Source organism: Mustela putorius, unplaced genomic scaffold, assembly GCF_011764305.1.
Source record: "Mustela putorius furo isolate JIRA1106 unplaced genomic scaffold, ASM1176430v1.1 tig00004012_pilon_pilon_pilon, whole genome shotgun sequence".
NCBI lineage: Eukaryota > Metazoa > Chordata > Mammalia > Carnivora > Mustelidae > Mustela > Mustela putorius.
Window position 1 is genome coordinate 86,110 of NW_025422150.1, and position 26,336 is coordinate 112,445.

A 26,336-nucleotide genomic window follows, 5' to 3' on the forward strand; every position below is an offset into this window, starting at 1 on the left:
TGTCTGCTGATTCCCCCTGCTTATGCTCAGTAAATAGATAAAATCTAAAGGAAAAATAAAGTAAAAGAAAAAAATTTGAAGAAACTAATTACTAGTAATGACATTAAATCAGTAATCAAAAAACAAAACAAAAACCTCCCAACAAACGAAATTGGACTAGATGGACTCACAAGTGAATTCTATCAAACACAAAGGAGAGTTAATCCCTATCTTTCAAACACCATTCCAAAAAAAATAGTAAACTTCCAAATTCATTCTAGGAGGCCAGCACTACCCTGACCTCAAAAGTGAAGATAGTAGAAAAAAAATTACAAGCTAAGTTGTCTGATGAACACAGCTGCAAAAATTCCCCTCAATAAAATAACAGCGAATGGCATTCAACAATACAGGAAAAAAAAATCCTTCAGCAAGATCAAGCAGGCTTTATTCCAAGGATGCAAGGGTGGTTTCAATATTCTGAAATTGATCAGTGGATTGCACCAATTAGCAAGAGGACAAAAGCCATATGATCATTTCAAATACAGAGAAGCATCTGACAAAGTACACCATGAAATGGATGGATTTCAGCAGAGTAGGTTTAGAGGGAACACAACTCAGCATAATAAACCCACAGCTAACATCATACTCAATGGTGAAAAGCTGACAGTTCTCCCTCTATGATTAGAGACAAGACAGAGATGTCCATATTCACCTCTTAATTTAACATGGTACTAGAAGTCCTAGCCACAGCAATCACACGAGAAATACAAGGCATTCATGCTGCTGCCCCTCAGAACAATTTGTTACTTAAACTGTAACCCCTGGAGGATTTTACTAGTTACCAAGCACATTTAGATATGGCCTTAAGAAATACATATACTGACAACAGGTCTTTGGGGAGAAGGATGATATACGACCATGAAGCTGGGCAGCTGGGATGCCCGGCTCGCTCAGGGCGGAAGGCCGCCCCTTCACCAAAGCCGGGCAGCTGGAAACGCCCGGGTCCGCCCAGGGCTGAATGCCGCCTGCTTCAGGGAAGCCTAGTATCCGGGAACGCCCAGTCAGCTCAGGGTGGCACGAAAACGCCTGCTTCCCTTATCCGTTGTCGCTCCTTTCTCTTCCCAGAAGCGCCCCTTGTTAGTTAGAGGAGTCCTATGAATGTGCTTGGTTAACTATAAACTTTATCCTCCTTCTTGCTTGTCTGCAAGACAAGATTAACGTTTGACCTTCATCAATCCTGTTGGCTATTGTTTTCTATCCAATAAAAGTGAGACTGTGGAGTTGCTCGGGGCAGCAGTCCTTTTGGACCATTGTCCCCTGCTCCCAGTCTTTTGCAGTGACTTGTTTGTGCCTAATTCTTCTCTCATCCTGGCCAACTGGAAGCAGCACATTCAAATTGGTGAGGAAGAAGTTATGCTGTCACTATCTGCACAGGACATGATAGTACATACAGAAAACCTTAGGGGCACCGGGTGGCTCAGCTGGTTAAGCATCCAACTCTTGATATCAGCTCGGGTCTTACGCTCATGGTCATGAATTCAAACACCTCATTGTGCACCACAGTGAACATGAAGTCTACTTTAAATAAAACTTCACAAAAAAGAACTTCACAAAAAGAAGACTTCACAAACAACAACAACAACAACAAAAACTATTAGATCTGATAAATGAAGAGGGTGCCTGGGTGCCTCAGTCATTAAGCATCTGCCTTCGGCTCAGGTCATGACCCCAGGGTCCTGGGATCCAGCCCCATATCAGGCTCTCTGCTCGGCAGGGAAGCCTGCTTCTTCCCCTCCCATTCCCCCTGCTGTGTTACATCTCTTGCCGAGTGTCTCTCTCTGTCAAATAAATAAATACTGATAAATGAAGTAATTTGTAGAAAACAAAATGTACAGAAATCTGCTGCATTCTTTTACACTAATAACAAAGTAGCAGAAAAAGAAATTAAGAAGACAATCCCACTTATAATTGCAACAAAAAGAATAAAAGACTTAGGAATAAACTTAACCGAGGAGGTAAAAGACCTGTTCTCTGCAAGTTATACAGCAATGAGAAAGAGATTGAAGACAGCACAAATGGAACATTGTACCATGATTATGAATTAGAAGAACAAACATTGTTAAAATGTCCATGTTACCCAAAGCAAATCAATGGATTCAGTGCAATCCCTACCAAAATACCAGCAGCATTTTTCAAAGAATAGACAAATAATCCTAAAATTTGTATGGAAGCACAAATGTTCTTGAGTAGCCAAAGCAATCTCAAGAAAGAACAACAAAGATAGAGGTATTGCAATCCCAGATTTCTAGATATACTACAAAGCCTTTGGCGCACAGGCACGCGTGCGTGTGTGTATGTGTCCTCAGGCTGGATCCCTTTTTGAGGCACTGAGACACAGTTGTGCTGAAGACAAATACTGCTCTGCAAATAACTTCCTTGAAGATGAAGACTCTCACTGGATGATATGTATATATAGATGTATATAATATTTTTTAGTTTGGGAGAGTTGAGCGGGCCGGAAAAAACAAAAATTACTCTTCAGAAAAATAAAATACTTCTGTTTTGAATACTTATCAATAATGTCTCATGTACAGTCAGAAATTGCTAGACTTGGCATGCCTGGTTGGCTGTCAGAAGAGCATGCAACTCTGGATCCCAGGGTTGTGAGTTCGAGCCCTACATTGGGAAAAAAGATTGCTTAAAATTAAAATCTTGAGAGGAAGGAAGGAATTACTAGACTTTCACAAAGAAATAGGAAAATATCACCATAGGGAAAGAATTCGGTTGACAGAAAGTGACCAAAAGATGGCTCAGGTATTAGACTGAAAATGCAGAGACAAGTCAGTAGTTATCATGAGGAAGTTTAAAGGCTTGATAGAAAACCTGGACTTAGTGGTTGAAAAGATAAGACAATTTCTTAAAAATGACCTGAAGGAGGGGAGACTAGGTGACTCAGTTAAGCATCTGCCTTCAGCTCAGGACATGACCTCAGGGTCCTGGGATCCAAGCCCACATCGGACTCCCTGCTCAGCAGAGAGCCTGCTTCTCCCTCTCTCTCTCCGCCCCTCTTGCCTCTCCCCCCACTGTTTGCACTCACACTTGTGCTCATTCACTTTTTCAAGTAAATAACTTAAAATCCTTTTTAAAATATGACCTGAAGGAAATTTTAGAATGAAAAATCCAAAGAATTCTCGTACCAAAAAGGAGTAGTAACAAATAAAAGATATAGTCACATAAAAAACAGGATTAAGAAAACAGAAGCAGCACACTCCAAAATAGTTGAGGATATTGAAAATTTGATTTTTAGAAGAAAAGAAGTAACTAGCAAATTAGATGAAGCTAAAGCATACAAGTCAAACCAAGGTAAGGAATTGCGCCATGATGAATCACAAAAACACAAACTCATGGCAAGTGGGGAAGAAGCCATAAGCAATACAGTTGATGGACGCAGAGACAGAGCATCCTACAGAAGAAACAGGAGAGAAGAGAGACATTGCAGAGGATGAACTGGTCAAAGCAAAGATGGGAAAAATATCCCTCTCAGTTTAAAGAATAAAGCAAATATTCTACAAACCTCCAGAGAAGATGAAGGAGCAAGACTTGCATTGGCAGCAGACTTTTCATCAGCAACACTGAATATTAGTAAGCAATGGAGTTAATGTCTTCAACATTCTAAGGGAAAGTGATTTTGAATTTAAATTCTATATCCAGTTAAATGAGCATTTAGGCCTTAAGGGTGGTGAAGGACCTTTTCAGATATGTAAAGCCTCATCAAATTTACCAGCCAGAAATCATTTATGAAAGAATTACTGAAAGATACACTCCCACAAAATGAAAAAAGGAAGGAGGAAGATACAAATTCAAGAAAAAGTAGATAAAACTAGTAAGCTCAAAGCATGGAACTGGGGAGGAAACTGGTGATGGCTTGAGGTATTTGTTAAAGAGTTAAAGGTTGCTGGGCAGAGGAGCTGAAGAACTCAGAGACTCAGGAGGAAGGATCTTCAGAGTGGAAGGAAAAACAAACCCTGACAGGAAGACGGCTCAGAGTTAGAAGAGGAGGGAGGAAGGAGGCTTGAAGGCACGGAAGAAGGGAGAAGAGGTGGCTTTGGAATAATGTGAGGAAAGGATTCCATCTTCCAATGCCATACTGTGGTAAATATGAAGCATGGAGTTGAGGAAATGACAAAGATGCCTTGGAGATTATTGTAACTAAAGAAGTAGAAGATTCTGAGCCAGAGGAGGAAGAAAGTTCAGGGTCGGAAATGGAAGTAGGTTTATCGTGGAACGAAGGAGAGGACCCTGAAGTAGAACATGTAAAGACTTGCCTTCCAGACTGAGAAAAGAGAGGCCTCCAATGGACTTAAAGAAATTGCAAAAATTATGTGGCTTGGGACTCAGATGAAAATTAGTGAAACCTTGGATGGAACAAAAACTCCAGAATAAAGAGGAAACAGATATGCTCATAAATCAAGGAATTGGGACAGTCTGTCTAACCTTGTGTTTGGCCTCTCCCTCAAAGTCACTAGAGATAAGTTCTGGTAAGCAGAATAGGCATTTATGTACAAATTTGAGTACTCCCATCAGGAATCACCTGACTCCCATCAGGAATCACCATAGTTTGAAGGAAAACAGACACAAAATTCTGCAAACAAAGGTGCCAACACCTAAAGAAACAGATAATATGAGAGAAGAAAATTTTAGAAGAAGTGGATTAATAACTTCAAAGAGATAAAAGAGGAGATTAGAAATATTAAATATTATCATCCAGATGTCTTCAAAATAAAGAACTCCATAGATGCTCTGAATAGAAGAGACATACTTGAAGAGACAAGGAATGATCTAGAAGATCAACATGAAGAATGTTCTAAGGTTACAATGCAAAGGGCCAAAGAGATAATAAAGAAAGATCCAGAGATAGAGGAGAGATCCAGAAGCTCCAGCATCCATTTGACAGGAATTCTAAAAAAAGATAATAAAGGGAATGAAGCAGAGGAAATAATTAAGAATGGAATAAAACTTCCCAGAGCTAAAGAAAGATTCAAGTCTTTTTTTCTAAGGTTTTATTTATTTATGAGAGAGAGAGAGTGCATGAGAGGGGGGAGGGTCAGAGGGAGAAACAGACCCCCTCTGAGCAGGGAGCTGGATGTGGAACTGGATCCCAGGACTCCAGGATCATGACTTGAGAGCCAAAGGCAGTTGCTTAACCAACTGAGCCACCCAGGTGCCAAGAAAAATTCAAGTCTTGAGACTGTCAGTGCTTATCAAATACTCAGTAAGATTGATGAACAGAGACTCCTAGATATCTGGGAATTCCAGGGATAAAAAAAGTCATAAAGTCTTCCAGAAAGAGGAGCGTGAACCTACAAAGGAACAAGAATCAGACTGACAGCGGACTTACTGGACACTCTGGATGCTAGAAGTAAATGGGGCAGTAACATAAAATTTCTGCAGGGGAAAACATTTAAACCTCGAATCCTACATCCAGCCAAAGTGGCATTTTATTCTGAAGGAAAACAAAGACATTTTTTGATATGAAAGAATTCAGTTTGTTTCTTGCATACCCTCTTTGAAAGAATCACTGGAGGATATACTTTAGCAATCTAGGGTGACTATAAACACATACACACAATGTAGATTATCTTTCTCCCACATCAAAAAAAGAAAACAGGAAAATAAAATGCCACATTTCTACTCAGGAAGATGAACAGCTAACAGTGCTCTTGGGGAATATAGGAAAAGAAGGTTACGGATACTACCTAGATGTTGGTAAAGTTAAAGAGTGTGTTAAAATGAATTTAATCATTGTAGCTTATGTACAAGTCTAGTTTCTAAACTACTGGGGATCACCTCTTGCCCTTTTGCTAAAGATCGAGTGTAAACTACTAGGGAGATGGAGGGAATCCGTCAATACGATCATAGACAGGAGGAGATGGGGTGAAAGTAACAGAAAAACACAGGAAAAAATATGGCAAGAAATGTTAAAACGAGAAAGGCAAAAGTTGAGCTCTTATCAAGAGAAAGGTAACTTTATCATTTATATTGATGTGAATCTTAAATCTTTATATTAAACCTTTTCCTTCTCCCCCCCCAAAAAAAACCACTACGAAGCAGTAGTAATCAAAACAGTACAGTACTGCCACAGAAAGACACACATAAATCAAAAGAACAGGATTGAGGCCCAGAAATAAACTCACACTGGGCACTGGGTATCTCAAGTTTGTTGGGTGATTGCAGATTATGTCCCCGGGATCCTGGGATCGAGTCCCATATCAGGCTTCCTATGTTCTGTGAGGAGCCTGCCTCTACTCTCCCTCTGCCTGCCACTCCCCACTGCTTGTGTTCTCTCTCTCTATCAAATAAATAAAATCTTTTAAAAAAATTTTTCAGGGATGCCTGGGTGGCTTGGTGGGTTAAGCCTCTGCCTTTGGCTCAGTTCATGATCCCAGGGTCCCAGGATCAAGCCCCGCATCGGGCTCTCAGCTCAGCAGGGAGCCTGTTTCCCTCTCTCTCTACCTGCTTTTCTGCCTACTTGTGATCTCTGTCAAATAAATAAATAAAATCTTTAAAAACAAATAACTAAAAAGTTTCAGAAATAAACCCACACTTATAGGGTCAATTATTCCACAAGAGAAGCAGCAGCCATATGCAATGATGGAAAAGAAAGTCTCCTCTATAAATGGTATTGGGAAAACAGCACAGCTACATTCAAAAGAATGAAACTTTTTTCCACCATCCACAAAAATAAACTCAAAATGGATTGAAGATCTAAATGCGAGATCTGAAACCATAAAACTGATCATAACACAAACATTAAACCATAAAACTGAAGAAAACATAGGCAGTAAGACTTCTGACACGGGCCTAGCAACGGTTTTCTAGATAGGTCTCCTGAAGTGAGGGGGAAAAAAAAGCAAACTATTGGGACTACACTAAAATAAAACTCTTCTGCAGAGTGAATGAAACCATCAACAAAACAAAAAGACAACCTACTGAACGGGAGGGGATATTTCCAAATGATACATCAGGAGACGATATTTGCAGATGATGCATCTGACCAGGGGTTAATATTCAATATATATAAGGAACTTCTGTAAGTCAACACCACAAAACAACAATAACAACAAATACCTCAACACTGTGATTTAAAAATGGGCAGAAAACCTGAATAGACATTTTTCCAAAGAAGACATCCAGATGGCCAAGAGAATCATGAATTTTGGCACGAGAGAATAAACATCAATGGTCTAGGTCACATTGAGAAGCTAGGCTAGTTAAGGCATACAGCAACAAAGTCAAAACGGGGAGCGAGTTATAGTTGTCAAAATACTACTGTATTTAAAAAATTTTTTAAAAAAGAAAGAAGAAAAAAAACCTACCATATTTTAAAGGGAGACCAAGATTCCTCATGAAGGAATTTAACTTTTGAGCTCCACACTGTCTCATTTCAACATTATACAGTGACCTATCTTCTTCAAATCCTCCTCCATCCTAGCTGCTTGGAATTTCTGGAATTTCTCCTACACTAGCAGACAGGCAGTGCCAGCTTCCCAGCATTTTATAGCAGATGAACTGGACCAAAAACCTGCTGGACAGGGGAGGTCTATTTCAAAGAAAAGGAGGGACACGGAAAAGAACATGTGTGTACTACACCGAGATCACCTCAGTCCACGATGGCCCAATGTCCCAATCCAGACAGCTGGCAGCAGAGGCTTGAGATTAATTAACCTCCACCCCCAGGAGGGCCGTTGCCCATTATGGAGTTTTACGAGACCAGTGCTCTAACCCCTGAGCTACAGAGCCACCATTATGGAGTTTTAAAACAAAGACAACAACAGCACCAGTCAAGGAACCAAGGAACCAACGTCCTAGCCCTGTCTCTGGACACCATCTAGCTGCACAATCATGGGCAAATGCACTCGGCCTCTCAGGGTGTCCTTTACACTATATAGTGAGCATCAGAGCCAAAGGTCTCTGCAGGCCCTCCTAGCTCCACACTGGGGGACTGCCACCCATCCAAAGGGGGCTATGGCTTCCCGTTTGCATGCCAAGCGCCTCCCAGTAGAAGTTCTCAGGTCACGAACACAAGCCTCCCCTGCCAGCCAACGAGTCCCTCACCTCTCACCCCTCACCTGCCAGGTCCACCTGGCACGGACCCCTGCCAAGGAGCCTGTTGTCCCCCAAAGTCAGATGCTGCAGGGCCATGCTACATCAGTGACGGGTGACCCCCTGAGACCAGGGCAGGAAGAAATCCCAACTACTTATCAGGAGAATTAAAGGCCATATGTAGACGGGCCCCAAACATGGTAATATTTTAAAAAAACATGCCCCAATACCTTACACACCAGACTCCCAACAATACAACTGCTATCTGTATCTTTAAAATTTACTATAAAGCACATAATGCGCACGCAAATACCTGTCCACACAGAAATGCCTTTCCAGGAAAAAGAATATTCGATCACATCAGATTCTATGTCTTTGGCAGACTGACTGACATTTAATTCCAAAAGCTGAGGATCTCTCCTGTGGTTAAATACCACCCTAAGGTGGAGACAAAAACTGATCCCAGAGCATTTGCAGGACCGTTAAGAGGGTGCCAGAGGCAGGCAAATGGGTCCACTGTTCCCATGGTCAGGGTCATCCCAATGTGGCCTGGGGGTTGGCATGGGGGTGGGAGTGGTGAATGGGGCCATTGGTTGGACCATGGGTTATCAGCTGCAGCTGGTATGGACTGACCCAAGGCCTTCAGCAGACAAGAAGCCAGTGGACACCTAGGCCACGCTTAGTTTCCCCTCCTCCTGGGCCAGGACACTCCTGTGGTCTCTAAACTGGGAGCTGGTGCCTGTACTTCTTATCAGTCTGTAATGCACTGTCTATAGCCTTTCTCAATTAGCCTACCTCCATCTACCTTTGGTTCAGGAGAAAATACTTTGTTCTCTAAACTGTAACTTCTTTTTCACAGTTAAGGGAATGATGGGATGACCAGGGTGGCCCTTGGCTGCACCTGATCTGTTGACCCGGAAGGACCCACTGGATAAGAGGAGAAAAGGCAACTCACCCCTCTGGCCTCTCCACTCCCAGGAGCTGAGGCCCTTATAAGAGTCAGTGTAAGAACCTGGCGATTCACAGAACTGTACCCCTGGGGCTGATAATGCATTATATGTTAATAAAAAATTTTTTTCTTCTTAAAAAAGGGAATCAGTGTAAGGGGCAAGGGTAAACCAGGGTTTTCATCTGGGAAATAGGAGCATCCCAGCACTCCTCTGGCGCTAAAATAACACAGGAACCTAGAGAACCAAGTCACCAGGGACACACTTCCAATTACTGCTCTCAGGCTGAGTAAAGGTGACATATCTAAAGACTGGCCTGTGTGTTGCAAGCGCTGCCCAGGAGTATTTACCTGTGCCTTTTGAGGCCTCAGTCTGCCCTGGGGCTCAGCCCCTGCCCAGCCCACCCTTCCCTGGCAAATCTCCTAGGGCCTGTCTTTTCTTTTTAGGGCTTTAGAAACCATCAAAAATCAGCCTCAGTTACCAAAGACATTTCTAAAGAGTGTCCTCCTTTCTTGCCTTGGCAGCAATAAGGACAGTGAGTAGGACTTCCCTGGACAGACGGCATAGTAGGATTCTGGACTACAAGGGCTCTGAAGACTGCCAGGCTTAGAGTGAAATCCCACGTCACCTGCACATGCCAGCTGTGTGACAATGGACAAAGGACTTCAACTCTGAGCTGTGAGGTTTTCCAGCTGTGAACTGAGGACATTGCCACCCTGCACCCACACTCAGAGTTTTATTGTAAGGGAACTGCTCTACCTTCTGCCGTTCTTAGAAGACGATATTACTCTTCAATTAGATGGATTCCCTCCATTACATGGATTCCCTCCAAGGAGAAAGCATGTTGCTTCTGGGAGTGACGAAAGCAATATTTTCACCCTGCCTTCATTGGATCCCACTTGTAGCAGGTACTCCAAGACTAGAGGATGGGTTTCCCCTGGAATTACCTGCAGCCCCCGCTGTGAGGTCAATGGCAGCTTGGATGGCAGGACTGGACTTCATGTTGGCACACTCCTCTGCTGGTCTCTGTGGAAGGCAACTCTCCGGAGCTTATGACGGGTGTCTCATATCCCTGAAAGGAGACCAGAGCTCACCATCAGTGAAGCCTCTGCAGCCTTTCTCTAGAACTGCTGCCTGGTTACTGGGACCTCAACCTCTGGGAGCTGGGAGATCAGTTCTCCCTTTTGCAAAAAAAAAAAAAAAAAAAGAAAGAAAGAAAGAAAAGAAAAAAAAAGAAAAAAGAAAAGAAAAAAGAAAAAGAAAAGAAAAGAAAGAAGGAAGGAAGGAAGGAAGGAAGAAAAAAAGGCAGTCAAGGTATCAGTGCAATTGGCCTGCCTTCTACTCGCCCACCATCTCCCCATGAAATTTTCATGCATGTTTCAGCATGTTTGGGCTAGAGCTTAAAAAGTTTGGCAAAACTAGAGTCTACTCCTCTTGTTAGACAAAAATCAACTAACAGAGAAATTGGCTTTAAAAATATAAAAATACAGATTTTTATTAAAAAGGAAAGGTGGCTCATTAACACTAATATCAAGATAATCAATTCAGCAACCTATTCTGTGTGGTTTTCAAACTAAATAAGTGACTTATCCGTCAATACCAAAGAACAATTTTTATTCATCACACTAAAGACCTTTGTGTTCCCACCAGGCCACCTCTTGGAGGGTGGTGGGCCAGCTGGGTTATTAATGAATTCCAACGTGGACCTAAACAACAGCGGAAAATCATTTTATCCACTAAGAAGTCTTTTTTAACCACTTGACGCCTGTTGTGAATGATCAGACACCAAGAATCTTCCTTCTTTGGAAAAAAAAAAAAAATTTAAAACCAGCAACCACAAAAGCATAGTACTGGACTTGAAAAAGCAACTAAGTGAAACAGACAAGACATGCATTTTACATTATTGATAGGACAGGAGAGGCAGTATCAGTAACTACAGTTGACGAGGTTGTGGCCATCCTGTACCTAGAGAAGGCTATGAGGGTCCTAATCCAATCTCTTCCTTTTCCAGATGGAAAACTGAGGCCACAAAGCAAGAGCTTTTCCAAGGTCATACAAGTAGTCAGAGGACTCAAGTCTTGCCTTTTGGGTCTGTGCCTACCAAGCAATGCTTAATTCCAGAGTATTCCAACCTGACCAAAAAGAAACGCAAAAAACAAGCACCGAACCCTGCATTTTCAAGGAAAATTGAAGGCAAGTGGGGAGAGTCACACAGGGCCTAACCCATGTGGCTTCTCCGTCGGTTGAATTCTTGGGGTGCCAACATTTATTTCTTAGTTTATAAGAAAGGCATAGATCCTACTATGTGTCATCGCTGTGAATTTAACCCCCTCCGGTAAGTCAAACTTAAACGCATCAAATCCCACAAGTAGAGACTCATAGAATTGCTAAAACACTAAATAAACAGTGATGGGAACTAACAGATTAACTCAGCAACTGACTCACATTATTGTGTGGTTTAAGAAGGCGGCTTCAAGAAGTCTGGAAAAATACATTCGGTTTGGGGGAGGCAAGACTGGTCAGAAGTTAAAACTCAGTCTTGAGCCAGTTGAAAAGCTGAATCCTTTTAGCGCCCCTTTACGTCTCCTGCAAGCACAGGTGGGTCCGACTCCGGGACGGAGAGAGAAACAACATCGCCAGCCGCACAGCCTTCTGTTCCGGGGGGAAATGGGTCTCTCGCCTGGGAGAACGCTCTGAGTCCGCCTGCTCCACCAGGTAGGGTTGGTGGAGCTCAAGCCGACCCGGCTGCCCTCCCGCCCAGGACTAGAGCCGGACCCAAGGCGCTGCGATGCCGGCACGTCTGCCCGCTAACACGTGGGCCAGGCAATCGCGCTCCGAGGCTCCGGATCCCGGGGGCACAGGACCCGCGAGGGAGACTGCTTCCCGCTTTCTCGTCCTCGGACTCCAGCCCAACAACCTGCAAGAGTCTCCCATTCATAACCGCCCCTACTCGGGCCCGGGCACGGGCGGCGCGGTGCCCAGAGGCCTGATGACTCTCCGCGGGGCAAAGAGGACACCCTTCCCGGCAGGTGACTCTACGGAAGAGAGGCCGCGGAGCCCCGGAGTGTCCGGCGAGCCCGGGCCCTCGGCGCCCGTAACGACCTGGGCGCGGGGACGGCGCGCGGGCCGAGGACCCCAGAAGCCCGCCGGCTGCCCGGGATGGTCGCCCCGCCCCCCCGCATAGGCCCGCTCGCGCCCCGCTCCCTCCCGCCGCCCCCGGAGCGGCGGTTGTGGGGCTGCGCTCACCGCCAGGACAGTTGGCCGCGCGGGCTGCTCGGGCTCCGCCGCCGGCTCGCCGCTCTGCCTCCGCCGCCGGGGCAGCCGCTTAACACCCACGTCCGCCGCGGGCCGGCCCTCCGCCCCGCACTCCCGCGGGGGAGCGCAAAGGGCGGCGACCCCCGGGGCCCGGAGCTCCCCTGCGGCTGGGGGTTGGCAGCGCGGGGCCGGCGCGGGGAAGCGGAAGTCCGCGGCTTAGGCGGCGCACTCGACCCCGCGCAGGTCACGGGACCCCCGGCCCGCGCGCCCGCGAGCTGGAGGACCTGGAGGACAGGGAGCCCGGGCCCCCGGAGTTGCTTCCCTTCGTCCCGGTTCCCGGAGGACTCCGGAGAGGCTCGACCCCAGCTGGAACTCAGGGCGGGGTTGGGGGTGTTGGAAGGACCTGCTGAAGTCTTTGGCTGGTGAACCGTGCTGGGACTCAAGGTCTCTATTTTATATTTGGCTACAGAAGTACGGGAGGCGTGGTGATGAAAAATATAATCGCTTATTGCCAGGGAAAAAACCCCACAAAACAAACGTTCCCTATTTTGCCTACCTCAAGGAAATCCATCCTCGCCTAGGACATTGGAGAAGGTCCCACCCACCGATGAAAACTGGCTCTAAATCTGGCTTCTCTGATCTTTCAGTTCCTAATGAGTTATAGGCTACCTCTGTGGCTCTCTGTTCCTAATGAGTTATAGGCTACCTCTGTGGCTCTCAAGCACTATTCAAAGAATCTTGTATACGGCCATTAAAGGAATTTTCTCCAGTTCGCCAAGACAGAGAGCTAACACCCACTCAACTGGAAAGCTCTGAGTCTGTTACTGACAGCTAGCTGCTCCATATAACTCAGTCGTGGCCTTCGGATTTTTTTGGCTCAGTCTTCATGCATTTATTTTCATTTTCTATATTGCATTTTCTTCCTTAAACTGTGCAATCTTTTCCTTTTACAATTTGTTTTTGCCCTGTTTGATTGCGGTGTTGGGTGACTGACAATATCACTTAAGTGATGGGGGGAGGGGAGACTTAAATATACCCCGTGACTTGTGTTAGTGCAAGTGCTTAACTTGAAGGTACAACTGAACAGACTTTCCATAGGTAGGAGGCGCTGTGAAACCATCAGCGCTCCTGGTAAATGGGGGCACTCAGAAAAACAGCACAAACTGACTTTTCACAAAATCAGAACTTTATTTTTTTTTTTTTTAAGATTTTGTTTGTTTATTTGACACATTGAGAGAGATCACAAGTAGGGAGAGGCAGGGACAGGCTCCCTGCTGAGCGGAGAGCTGGATGTGGGACTCTATCCCAGGACCCTGAGACCATGACCTGAGCCAAAGGCAGAGGCTTAACCCACTGAGCCACCCAGGTTCCCAAAATCAGCACTTTAGAAGTCAAATTTCTGAAACTCAATTACAGAAAACAAGCCAGGGAGTTTGAAATACTTGCCCAAGGGGACTTGTGACCTAACTGGTGGGAAGCAGACTCAGGAGCAAAATCTACCATTACAACATTCTAGAGGACTCAAGGACTTTCAGTATCCCCTGGTCCAGTGGCTTTAGCAAGCTAGAAACTTGAGACTAAAGGAAACCTTATTAAGGACAGAGCCAGTCTGCAGGTACAGACTGGAAAGAGCATAGGAGTTGGAGCCAGGATGCTTGTGTAAAAATCTGGGTGACCTTTAGTGAACCATTTAACCTTTTCAAACCCCAGCCTTCAGGCAACTGCATCACGGCCTCTGATCTCTGTGATCCTGCTGGGGCAATCCACCCCGAGGGCCACTGCTGCTCCTGGAGCCAGCTGGCGCCATCCACCACCATCTGGAGGGCAGGCGCTACTCCAGGTCACTGTAGCGCCCTCACAGGGCGGCCAGCCAACCCTATTCTTTGTGTTGTCTCCCTTGAGTCCCTTCTCCTACTCTCACAAAAGCTGCTCCAGACTCACCACTCCTGCTACGTTTCTTTTTTCCCCTCACATTTCCTCAACAACCTTAGCCTCAGTTTATGTGTAAACTCACAAATAACCAGGAAACATTTGTGCAAATTTTTAACCCCCAATTAGCAAAGTTACTTTTTTGCAAAAACCCTAATCCATTTGCCTCTGTCCTGTTGTCTTGCTTGCTGTATCCTGGTGCTTCACACCCTGCCTGGCACCAATGATGTTGGTGAAGGATGGGAGACTCAGAGGCCAAGTCACTTGCCCAAAGTTATATAAGTACTAATGAAAGAGCTGGAACTCCGCAGAGTTCTGTTCAAGTCTGAAGTTCATGGCCTTAACTTCCCAGAATCGTCCTTTTAAAAGCAAGAGAGTTGCAGGAACCAGTTCTTTCTCCTGAAATAGACCTCCCTTCACATTTTATAAATTCACCTTGGCAGCTTAAACTCCCTCACAGGAGTGGCTCTTTCTGTTTTTGCTGCATTAGGAATAGAGAAATATAAGATGTTGAAAAGCTTAACATCTCACAGAAGCTCAGAGAACTAATTGCAAAATCACCTTCTTGGTGTCCACTCAAACTTTGTTCTAAGGGTAATTCCCCAGGCATCTGATGGCCTCGAGAACAGGACTTTACAGAGTCCTGCATTACTGCCATCAGTATAGGTAGGTTAACCCAATGGCATTTCAGATCTGGGTTCCAAACAGCAGGCGAGTCAATGCACTGACCCCTGCGCTCCAGGAAGTTGTTTGCTACACTTGGGACTACGCAATCCAGGGACATTAGTACAGCCGACTATGTGATGAAGTGGCAGATGTGATGTAGGTCAAAGGTGGGGGACAGAGTGGCTAACATGAAAAAGTGAGCCTTTGCTGCTTCAACAGTATTTCACAATGCACTAGTTAATGATACAAAAATGGGGATATAATTTCATCACTTGGAGCATTTTGGCCCTAATACCATGTGGATGTGTCTTAACAAAGTGTTAATTGGAGTTGTAAATAATTCAAAACTTAAATCATCTCTGATTCAATACTTTCAATTAATGAGAAAGAAGAAAAAAATGCTTTGATCACACAACTCCCATTGAATATTGTTGACTGTTGATGTAACCTTTATTGGAAACTCTCTCAAATCTTTTTTGGAATGAGGTAGAGTTTGTATTTGAAATAAGCATGGATTTGGATTTTTGTCACCAGTGTGGAATAAGGGAGTATTTTGTATCCCATTAAAGAGTTGTTAAGACAATGTTTTAAAGGGGATTGCTTGGGGCACTTGGTTGGCTTAGTCGTTAAGCATCTGCCTTTGGGGGGGCATCTGGGTGGCTCAGTGGGTTAAAGCCTCTGCCTTCAGCTCAGGTCATGGCCCCAGGGTCCTGGGATCAAGCCTTGCATCAAGCCCTGCATCAGGCTCTCTGCTCAGCGGGGTGCCTGCTTCTCCCTCTCTCTATGCCTGCCTCTCTGCCTACTTGTGATCTCTGTCAAATAAATAAAAATCTAAAAAAAAAAAAAAAAGCATATGCCTTTGGCTAGGGTCATGATCCCAGGGTTCTGGGATTGAGCCCACATCAGGCTCCCTGTTTAGCAGGAGGCCTGCTTCTCCCTCTGCCCCTTCCCCTGCTTGAATTCCCTCTCAAGCTGTCTCTCTCTCTCTATTAAATAAATAAAATCTTTAAAAAAAAAAAATGGGGGCTCCAGGGTGGCTCAGTGGGTTAAGCCGCTGCCTTCGGCTCAGGTCATGATCTCAGGGTCCCGGGATCGAGTCCCGAATCGGGCTCTCTGCTCAGCAGGGAGCCTGCTTCCTCCTCTCTCTCTTTGCCGCTCTACGTACTTGTGATCTCTGTCTGTCAAATAAATAAATAAAATCTTTACAAAATAAATAAATAAATAAATAAATAAAAATGAAGGGGGTCATTTTCTTTTGTCTTTTCCTTGACAACTTTTTAATGGTACGAGCAAGAAAAAAAAAAATGAGCTGAGCTGTATATTTCATAAGCCTTAGATTTGAATTTGTAATATACCTATATTTTTAAAGACATCATTTATAGTAGCAAAGACTTAGGAGAAATGCCCGCAAATGGATAAAATTTAATGGATCATCAATAAAAGGAAATACTATGACATAATTTTTAAAAATATTTTCTTAAATCATATACTTTAGGGTTGTTTGGCTGCAAATAACAGGATGCACAACTCTTCATATATTTATTTTGAATATAAAAAGAAATCTAGAAATAGAAATTTCCAGGGTTGGTTAATTCAACAGCCCAAAAGTATATGAGTCAACTTCTCTATGATTCTCTTGACTTTTCCCTCATGATCACAAAGTGGCGGCCACAGCTCTATCACATCCTCACATGTAACATCTAAGGCCAGGAAGGAAGAATTCTCCATATCTTTTTTATCACACACAAAAAAATATTTCCCAGTAGTCCCCTGGCACACTTCCCCTTGTATTCCACTAGCCCAGAACTTGAGTCTCATGCTTGCCCAAACATAAACACTGGGAAAAGAATGGAGTTATCATATTTGGTTTAGAATAGGGGTCTGCAAACTTCTGAAAAGGACCAACCAGCTAGTAAATATTTTAGTAAATATTTTGCAGGGCATGCAATCTTTGTCACACCTACTCAGCTCTGCTGTTCTAAACAAAAACAGCCATAGACATGGTAAAGAGGTAAATATGGTTGTGTTCCAATAAAACTTTTATCTATGAGCATTGAAATTTGAATTTCATATAATTTTTACCTGTTACAAAATATCATTTGATTTTATTTTTTCAGAATTTTAAAACTGTTAAAAAAAAATTTTGTTTTCTTTTTGTATGGCTTATGACCCTACAAAAAGAAATGGCAGGCCATGGGGTGCTTGGTGGCTCAGCCAGTTAAACATCTGCCTTCAGCTCAGGTCATGATCCCAGAGTCCTGGGATCCCTCTCCCTCTGCCACTCCCTGCCACTTGTGCATGCTTTTTTGTCTCTCTCTCTCTCAAAGAAATGAATAAAAAATTCTTTTGAAAGAAAGAAAAGGAAGGAAGGAAGGAGAAGGGAAGAAAAGGGAAACAAAAAGGAAAAGAGAAAGAAAAAAGAGAAGAAAAGAAAAGAGAAAAACGGCAGGCCAGATCTGGCTAGCAGGTTGTGATTTGCCGACACCTGGTTTTGACCAATGATGACTTACCCTTCCTGAGACATCACCACTGCAGACCTGGAGGGGGCTTAGGGGGAAGCATGGTTTTGTTAGTTAATCAGGAATGTCCCCCACAGCATATTAAGCATAGGGTAAGATTCTTAAGGATATAATCACTTTTAAAAAGCAGATTGCATGACAACTTCATGAAAGACACACAGGCAATGTGTTATGGCAGCTCAGAGAATAAATGCATCCTAGTTGTGTGGTCAGGAGAGTCTTCAGAGAAGGGGATGCATTTGAGTGGAGCTCTTACTGTCTAAAATAGGTACTAGACAAATTCCATTTATGGAGTGCTTATGACCAAGCATTGTGCACTTTCCCATTTCATACTCACAACATCCTATGAAGTAGACACTTAGAACTGGGAACACATAGGCTTACAGCTCAAATAACTCCAACCACCTAAGGCTCTACTTGCTGACCTCTGAACCCCTGTCCTCACTGCCTGCCCCCACCTGTCTAATTCAGATTTTATTTTACACTTTCAAATACAAAAACAGATAGAGGGAGCACAAAGGAAAAGTGTGATGATGAATTCCCTGCCTCTGAGGCCCAGCAGGGACAAACCAGACTTCTCTGACCAGGGTTCATCCAGACTGCTGAGAAGGGAACCCCAGGAAAGACAAGGGAAGCCCAGGGTGCCCCAGCCCCACATAGAACTCAACTCTGCAGTGAGTCCATCCCTGTGCTCTAGCCGCAGGCAGCATATGCTTAAAACTAAAGAGGGTTTCACCTTAACGTCTACATTTTAAAGCTGGAGCATTTCAGCAACAAATAAGCACAGAGAGCTCATCCCAGAAGTGAAAAGAAAGGGCTTTTCCTCTGACATCTGGAACTCAAGCTGCTGTGCTCAGTCCAGCCCCACAGGCTCAGGCAGACACACGAGGGGGCGGCGGCTGGTTAGTTGAGCAAGCTTTCCAACCCGTGGAAGATGGAAAGCCTTCCAGGCTCTCCTTCCATGTTTCTTGCATGGACAGCAGACATGCAGTCTGTGCTAAAATTACTAGCCTACGAGAGACTTCCATACCATATCAAGACTGCTTGCTTCAGCCACGAGTCCCTCACAACCGGCGGACATACCTAGTTAAGGCTCAGAAGCCATTGCTGAACAGAACTGCCTGATGAATCAAAACAGAAAACTCCCACTGCCGGATGTGGTAACGAGGAGCAGAGGAGCCATGGCCTCCAAACATCGACTGAAACAGCAAGAAGCCCGACACGCTTAACAGTCGTGGGTCGTCAGGAAATTGGCTACAAGTGAGGAGTGATTGAAGTCCGCAAGTGAAAGTTCTATTCGGGACAAATTCTTATGAGTTGGAATGAAAGCACTTCATCAACTCCTAGAGTTAATGATCGTAGACGGATTGTTGAAAGCACACGCTAGCACAGGAAAAGAGATTGCATGTCAATATGGACGGCAACTGGACAGTCCCAACCATTTGTGCCTGTTGAAATCCCCCTACTATTTACCAAGGCCTGTATTAGACACAGGCGCCTCAAAAGCCCTTTCATGATCTGTTGTTCTCCCAAACACATCTGTTTATTGCTTCCTATCAATAAGGAACTTTCATTGACCACTGATGGGTCAATGAAAGGATATAGTCTGAGTGCTGAAAATACAGAAATGAAAGACACCATGGCTAGCCTCAGAGAAACTTCAGTGCAGGTAAAGGAGGAAGAAACAAATAATTAAAATTTGGTGAGGGCTTGCTGCAGAGGGGGGCGGGTAGTGTGGCATCCCAGAGAAAGGAACGAATAGGGGACAGAAAAGTGAGTTGCAAGGGAAGTCCCTAGGGTACCCCAGGCTGGGGTGGGGTTTGAAAGACAAGTGGCCCTTTCTTAAGGGAGGAAAGCCTGTTGATGTATCACTCAGAACTCTTACTTGCAATCAACAGAAGCCAACTCTGGAGCACAAAACGAAAGATTACAAGGATGCTGGGTGACTTCCGCGTTTGCTGAATGAGCCGATGGAGCTCCCCAAAGAACTTCTTGCAAGGGTCTCCAAGCCTGCTGCAGAACTGCTGAGCCATGGAAACCATGCTGCAACTCCTTCAGAGCTTCTAGATGTTCTAGTCTGTACTACTGTCGCTTTCGTACCAGGGCCTCTGCATCCTAACTGCTGCTCTTCCCAGCCGGGCACCTTCATTACCATCCTGGACAGAGAAGTCACTGCCACGCCATGGCCACTGCCTTGTTTTGCTCCTTTCCAAAACAATAAATCACACAGAGGCAGCTGATGGAAGGAGCGTGAGTCAGGCGCCTGGACTCTGGTCTGCAAAGGGGGCTACGAACGTGAGATTTCTGGCTTGTCTTAAAAGACAAGTTTACGGGGCACCTGGGTGGCTCAGTGGGTTAAAGCCGCTGCCTTCAGCTCAGGTCATGATCTCAGGGTCTTGGGATCCAGCCCCACATCAGGCTTTCTGCTTGGCAGGGAACCTGCTTCCTCCTCTCTCTCTGCCTGCCTCTCTGCCTGCTTGTCATCTCTGTCTGTCAAATAAATAAATAAAATCTTTAAAAAAAAAAAAAACAGACAAGTTTCCTTGGTAGAACTCCCCAAATGTAGGCAGGGCTGTAAGACAATGCCAAGCAGCCAGAAAACACGACACATGTCCCCTGGAGACAGGCTGAGAATTCCCATCAGGGGTGTTACAAAACAAAATTCGGCCAAGTGAATTTGAAGACCTAATTGGTTTTATTAAGTAATTCATGAACCGGGCAGCATACCGTCCAGCAAGCAGAGAGAAGCTGAAAGGAGCTGTGCAAAATGGATGGTTTTCAGAGGAAGGAAGATGGAGCTAGAAGTTATTTCAAAGAAAAGAAAGGATTGTTTCAGGCCAGGTTAGCTTCTTTATGGGGAAAGAGAATGGCAGGATTTATCATGGAAATAACTTCAATAGGGCTGATCAGGAAATTTCATATTGACTGTTAAAACATCGCATTCCTGGGATACATTGAAACTGTAATTAAATCAGGGTTTCTTGGGGCAGGGGTGGGGGTGGGTGTTGGCAAATGATTCTAATTGTTTTTTTTTGTTTGTTTGTTTGTTTTTTAGCAGAGAAGACTGCATGTACAAAGGTACAACTCATTTGGGGAACCATAGAAGTCTGGCTCTGTGCAGTGGAGGTGGGGGTATAAAGCTGAGAGTGCTGGAAAATTCCACTAGATGGGTGGGAGGAGCCACCCGCTGAGCCCTCAGGACCCCTATAGTAGAATCTACTCTGTGTCCCTTGCTGAGGCGCAAGAACTCTGACTTATTTCTCCTCTGGCTCCAGCTTTGCCCACAGTGGGTTTTAGGTGCTGTCAAAAGGAATCCTTGTGAGAGACGCCTGGGCAGCTCAGTCAGCTAAGTGTCCAGCTCTTAATTTCAGCTCAGGTCATGATCTCAGCATCATGAGGTGGAGCCCTACTTCAGGCTCTGTGCCCAGTACGGACTCTGCTTGAGGATCTTTCCCTCATCTACTACCCCTCACCCACCCACCCCCATCCCCCACCACTGTGGTGCACACATGCTCTCTCTCTCTTTTTCAAATAAATAAATAAGTAAATAAAACCTTAAAAAAGAATGAGTCATTGCAATAAATTTGTTGGTTGCACCATGGTCTTAATATTTATCACTATGGCTTTTGTAGGTACCTGTGGTCTTCTCTCCCATAACTGTCTGCCTGAGACTCTCTTCCTCCCCCTCTGCCCTCCCTCCACCACTGTCGTAGTTGCACAGTCTCTCTAAAATAAATAAATAAACTTTTTTTAAACAAAAAGAATCATTGAGGGAAATTGGATGGCTCAGTTGGTAAAGCACCTGCCTTTGGCTCAGGTCATGATCGTGAGGTCCTGGGATTGAGCCCCATGTCAGGTTCCCTGCTCAGCATGGAGTCCTCCTCTCCCTCTCCCTCCACCCCCTTTCCCCTGCTTGTGTACTCTCTCTCTCAAATAAATAAAATCTTTTTAAAAAATGAATCATTGGGGCGCCTGGGTGGCTCAGTGGGTTAACCCTCTGCCTTCGGCTCAGGTCATGATCTCAGGGTCCTGGGATGGAGCCCCGCATCGGGCTCTCTGCTCAGCAGGGAGCCTGATTCCTCTCTTCTCTCTCTGCCTGCCTCTCTGCCTACTTGTGATCTCTCTCTGTCAAATACATAAATAAAAATCTTTAAAAAAAAAATGCATCATGGCAATCAATTTGTTGGATTATATCATCATCTTCCAATTCACCAGTGTGAACGTTGTAGGAGTCTATAGTCTTCTTTCCCCACAACAAGGCCTATTTGCAATGAATACTTTTCTAAAAGCTAACGTGTTTAGATACGAAACTATTCCATTACTAACTCTTAATGCCACCTCCCCCATTTTTCAATGATGTTTTCTTTTAGATGCAACAACAAAACCATCTTTGAAAATGGTTATAAAATATGGCTTGAAGGTTGATATCCAGGATCTATAATAAACTCCTCAAACGCAAAACACACGAAACAGACAAACATATCAAAAAATGGGAAGAAGATCTCAACAGACACTTCTCCAATCAAGACTTACAAATGGCTATCAGACACATGAAAAAATGTTCATCATCATTAGCCCTCAGGGATATTCAAATTAAAACCACATTGAGATATCACCTTACACCAGTTAGAATGGCCAAAATTAACAAAACAGGAAACAACATGTGTTGGAGAGGATGTGGAGAAAGGAGAACCCTCTTACACTGTTGGTGGGAATGCAAGTTGGTGCAGCCTCTTTGGAGAACAGTGTGGAGATTCCTCCAGAAATTAAAAATAGAGCTTCCCTATGACCCTGCAATTGCACTACTGGGTATTTACCCCAAAGATACAGGTGTAGTGAAAAGAAGGGCCATCTGTACCCCAATGTTTATAGCTGCAATGGCCACGGTCACCAAACTGTGGAAAGAACCAAGATGCCCTTCAATGGATGAATGGATAAGGAAGATGTGGTCCATATACACTATGGAGTATTATGCCTCCATCAGAAAGGATGAATACCCAACTTTTGTAGCAACATGGACGGGACTGGAAGAGATTAGGCTGAGTGAAATAAATCAAGCAGAGAGAGTCAATTATCATATGGTTTCACTTATTTGTGGAGCATAACGAATATCATGGAGGACAAGGGGTGTTAGAGAGGAGAAGGGAGTTGGGGTAAATTGGAAGGGGAGGTGAATCATGAGAGACTATGGACTCTGAAAAACAATCTGAGGGGTTTGAAGTGGCGGGGGGGGTGGGAGGTCGGGGTACCAGGTGGTGGGTATTAAAGAGGGCACAGATTGCATGGAGCACTGGGTGTGGTGAAAAAATAATGAATACTGTTTTTCTGAAAATAAATAAATCGAAAAAAAAATTTTTTTTAAATATGGCTTGAGAGCCAGAATGAACAATAATCTGCCCAATGATAAAACAGATCAAAACATTACCAACTTTGCAGATCTTATACACTTACCAGATTAATCATCATAAGCATTACAAGTATTTTATAAATATTTTTAAATAAGAATTCTAAAGGCCCATTTTCTTTGCCTTCTTTTTTCTTTTGTGATCATTAGAAGCTGCAAAATCTACTTACAATTGGTCCTATTTTCTTAGAAGTGCAAACTTATCAGAAATATATGAATAAATTTTCTTGTTTAGGTTCTTTTCATCTCTTATGTTCACATCCGTCACCAGTCAGATATATCCCTTCCAATTTTCAGAGTCAATAAGCACTTAATTCTGCTTGAACAATTGCCATTTGGGGGAGGCAGAACTTAATGTATAACTTCTCCATAATATCAGGAGGAACAGTTCCTCCTTTGGTCACTACAAAAGAGTTGTCTTGGCAATGATGATGCTAGACTGCCTCAGCCCTACAGTTCTTAGATCTTTCTTCTTCTCATAGATATTTTGGTCATTGTGGTCAATGGAAGATTTGAAGTCTATCCTCCTGGGAAGGATCCCTTTTAGTGAACCAAACAAGACACCACCAAAAAAGGAAGTTTTTATATTTAGGGATGTTACGTAGATGGATCATTTAATATATGGTTTAAAAATTGCACTTGTTTTTATCTTTTTAAGCTTTTTTAAAAAGCAGGCTCCAGGGTGCCTGGGTGGCTCAGTTGTTAAGCATCTGTCTTTGGCTCAGGTCCTGATCCCAGGGTCCTGGGATCGAGCCCCACATCGGGCTCTCTGCTCACCTGGAAGCCTGCTTCTCTCTCTCCCGCTCTAATATAACATTGTATGTCAACTACACTTCAATAATATACTTTTTTTACATTGAGAGGAATATGTTTGGCTCTCTTCCCAGTAGGGAGACTGTGAGCTACCAAGTCCATGTCCTCCATGGTGCAGTTAACTGTCCAGGCAGAGTCAAGCACGGGAGGGCTTGGTGTGTTTATTGGGGCAGCCAGAGTGCAAAGGTCTCATGGACCTAAGGACTGATGCCTGTTTCTCAGAGTTTTCTGAAGGTGGAAAGGCTTACCCTACGGGTTTGAAAGTCTAGTGGTCTGGTGAAGGACATCAGGGCTCTCAGCCAGTCTCATGGCTCCACGTGACAGGAAGGGAGGAGCCCGGGGGCTGCCCAAGGAGCCAAAGGAGATGATCTATTGCCTGAAGAGGGATTTGGGGGTAGGCTAACCGCAGCAGAAGCCACTGCCCTTGTCTGAGAGGAGCACTCCAGCATGGAGGGAGCCAGGGCAAACCTGCACACTCTGCCCTAGAGAACCCCACAGCATAGTTTCTGAAGAGCCACATCTGGGCAGAGACCACCAGCATCAGATGGACCCAGAGCAGGGCCCATGCAAAAGGCAAGCCTGACTTTCCTGTCCCCTTCCTGCCCCATCTTGGAGGAGCTGAACTCACAAAAGGGAAAGGGAAGAGAGGAGAGAAGTTGGAGTAGGAATTGAATTGGATCAAATTATCCTAACCAGGGGCGCCTGGGTGGCTCAGTGGGTTAAGCCGCTGCCTTTGGCTCGGGTCATGATCTCAGGGTCCTGGGATCGAGTCCCACATCGGGCTCTCTGCTCAGCAGGGGGCCTGCTTCCCTTCCTCTCTCTGTGATCTCTCCCTTCCTCTCTCCTACTGTGATCTCTCTCTGTCAAATAAATAAATAAAAAATCTTAAAAAAAAAATATTATCCTAACCAAAGGATGAGGAAGTTTTATGATTGGTGTGACCACTCTATTTCAAAATGCAAACTAGCCTCTGTTGACTGTGCTGTACTTTTTAATTTTCTGCAGCATATCACACGCTATATAATCGACTTAAGTATTATGTCTCTTATTTACTATCTTTCTCTTTTCCTCTCACCTCTGTCTTCATCCCAAAATGTAAACTGGCAAGATCGAGGATCTTTGCTTTTAACTGTTTCCTGGCCTCTGAAACGATACATTGTGGTAGCCCATCACTACATATGGCTGCTTAACTTGAACTTACAAGGAAATAAAGTAAATTCATTGCTTCAGTTGCCCTCGACACATTTAGTACTTAATACCCACATATGGCTAGTGGCTCCCATATGGGGCAGGACAGGTATGGAAGATTTCAGTATCACTGAAAGTTTTTGTTTATTTGTTTGTCTGTTTGTTTGTTTTAAGTAGGCTCCATGGATCCCAGGTCGGGCCTTGAATTCACAACCATGAGATCAAGACCTGAGCTGAGATCAGGATCCAATGGTTAACAGACTGGGGCAGTTAACTACCCAGGCACCCCTCACTAAAAGTTTTATCGAACATTGCTGATCTAGAACAATAGCTGGTGTTCTGTGGTACTCAATAAATATTTGTAGAATGAGTAATTGAGAGACTGAGTTGTTCTGAAGACAAAATAGTCTATTGGTTAAGAGAACAGGGTCTAGAAGCAAATTGCTCTATTAGTAGTAGTGCGAGAACTTGGGTAAATGACTTGATCTTTCTGCGCACCCATCACAAGACACTTAGCTATTTCTTAACATTTAAAAAGTGCTTTTAGAAAATTGAGTATTTTGGAGAAACACAGATACAATCACTGAAAGGGTCTATGAATAAAGGGATACATCCATGCTTTGGAAGGTCCAGTATATTTGAGGCAACACAGCCTAGAGAGGATTGCAGGTCTGGAGTCAGATGGCTTGAGGGGTAAAGCCCAGCACCTATTTTTCCAGCTGGGTGGTTAGAATAAGTCTTCTGGGGATGAGAATGAGGGAAAGATATGGTTCTACCAACTGATGCCCTGTGTACTATCCCCATCCCCACTATCCCCAATGCTTCGGTGATCTCTCCAATGAGGACTTCCGTGTGCCACATTCTAACCTTCTCTTTATAATAGGATTCTTCACACTCTGTGTGCAAAATACTAGAACATGGCATTCAACCAATCCCCAAATGAATATTCATCATTCAAACAGTAGTCAACATCTCCTTCCCAAGCTTTGTGCTAAACACTGGAAATTTGGAGATGAAATGCAAAGCCTTGTTTCCCAAATCTCAGGGAATGCACCAAGGAAAGGAGTTCACTGAGTATTGCAGCGGCATGTCTGGGATGCTGGGGAGCAACAGGGAAAGGGCACAGGACCAAGCCCAAGCAACCAGGAAGCACACGTGGAGGAGGTAATGGCTGAGTCTTGAAGTATGAGAAGCAATTGTGAGTAGGAGTTTGGAAGGAGGAAACAAACTGTGCAACTGCATGAGAAGAAAGGTCTAGAAGCCCCAGTGGTTCAGTGCGGGATCAAAGGTGAGGATAATAGGAGAAGTTAGCAAGGAACAGGGCTGGCCTCCACGGGTCCTGCAGACTCTGCTAAGAGTGTTGAGTTTGTTCAGAAAGTGGTAGGGAGTTGACGAGTAGACTTACTTTCTGATATGAATGTGGACAGGCGGATAGGTATCATGGAGGGGAGGTTGAAAGCACGAACTCTGGACCTCGACTTCCTGCCCTTGAAGACCAGCTCTCCCATTTGATGGCTTTATGATGGTGGATAA

General features: G+C 44.3%; 1 long non-coding RNA gene across 1 annotated transcript; it reads right to left on the reverse strand.

Moving 5' to 3' along the window:
* Positions 1–4: 4 nt before the first annotated feature.
* On the reverse strand, positions 5–12,478 carry LOC123389769. The gene is made up of 3 exons (XR_006604404.1): positions 12,276–12,478; positions 9,977–10,101; positions 5–44 (listed from the first exon to the last, which is right to left on the reverse strand). It is a non-coding gene; the product is annotated as an uncharacterized LOC123389769 (long non-coding RNA).
* Between the last annotated feature and the right edge of the window lie 13,858 nt (positions 12,479–26,336).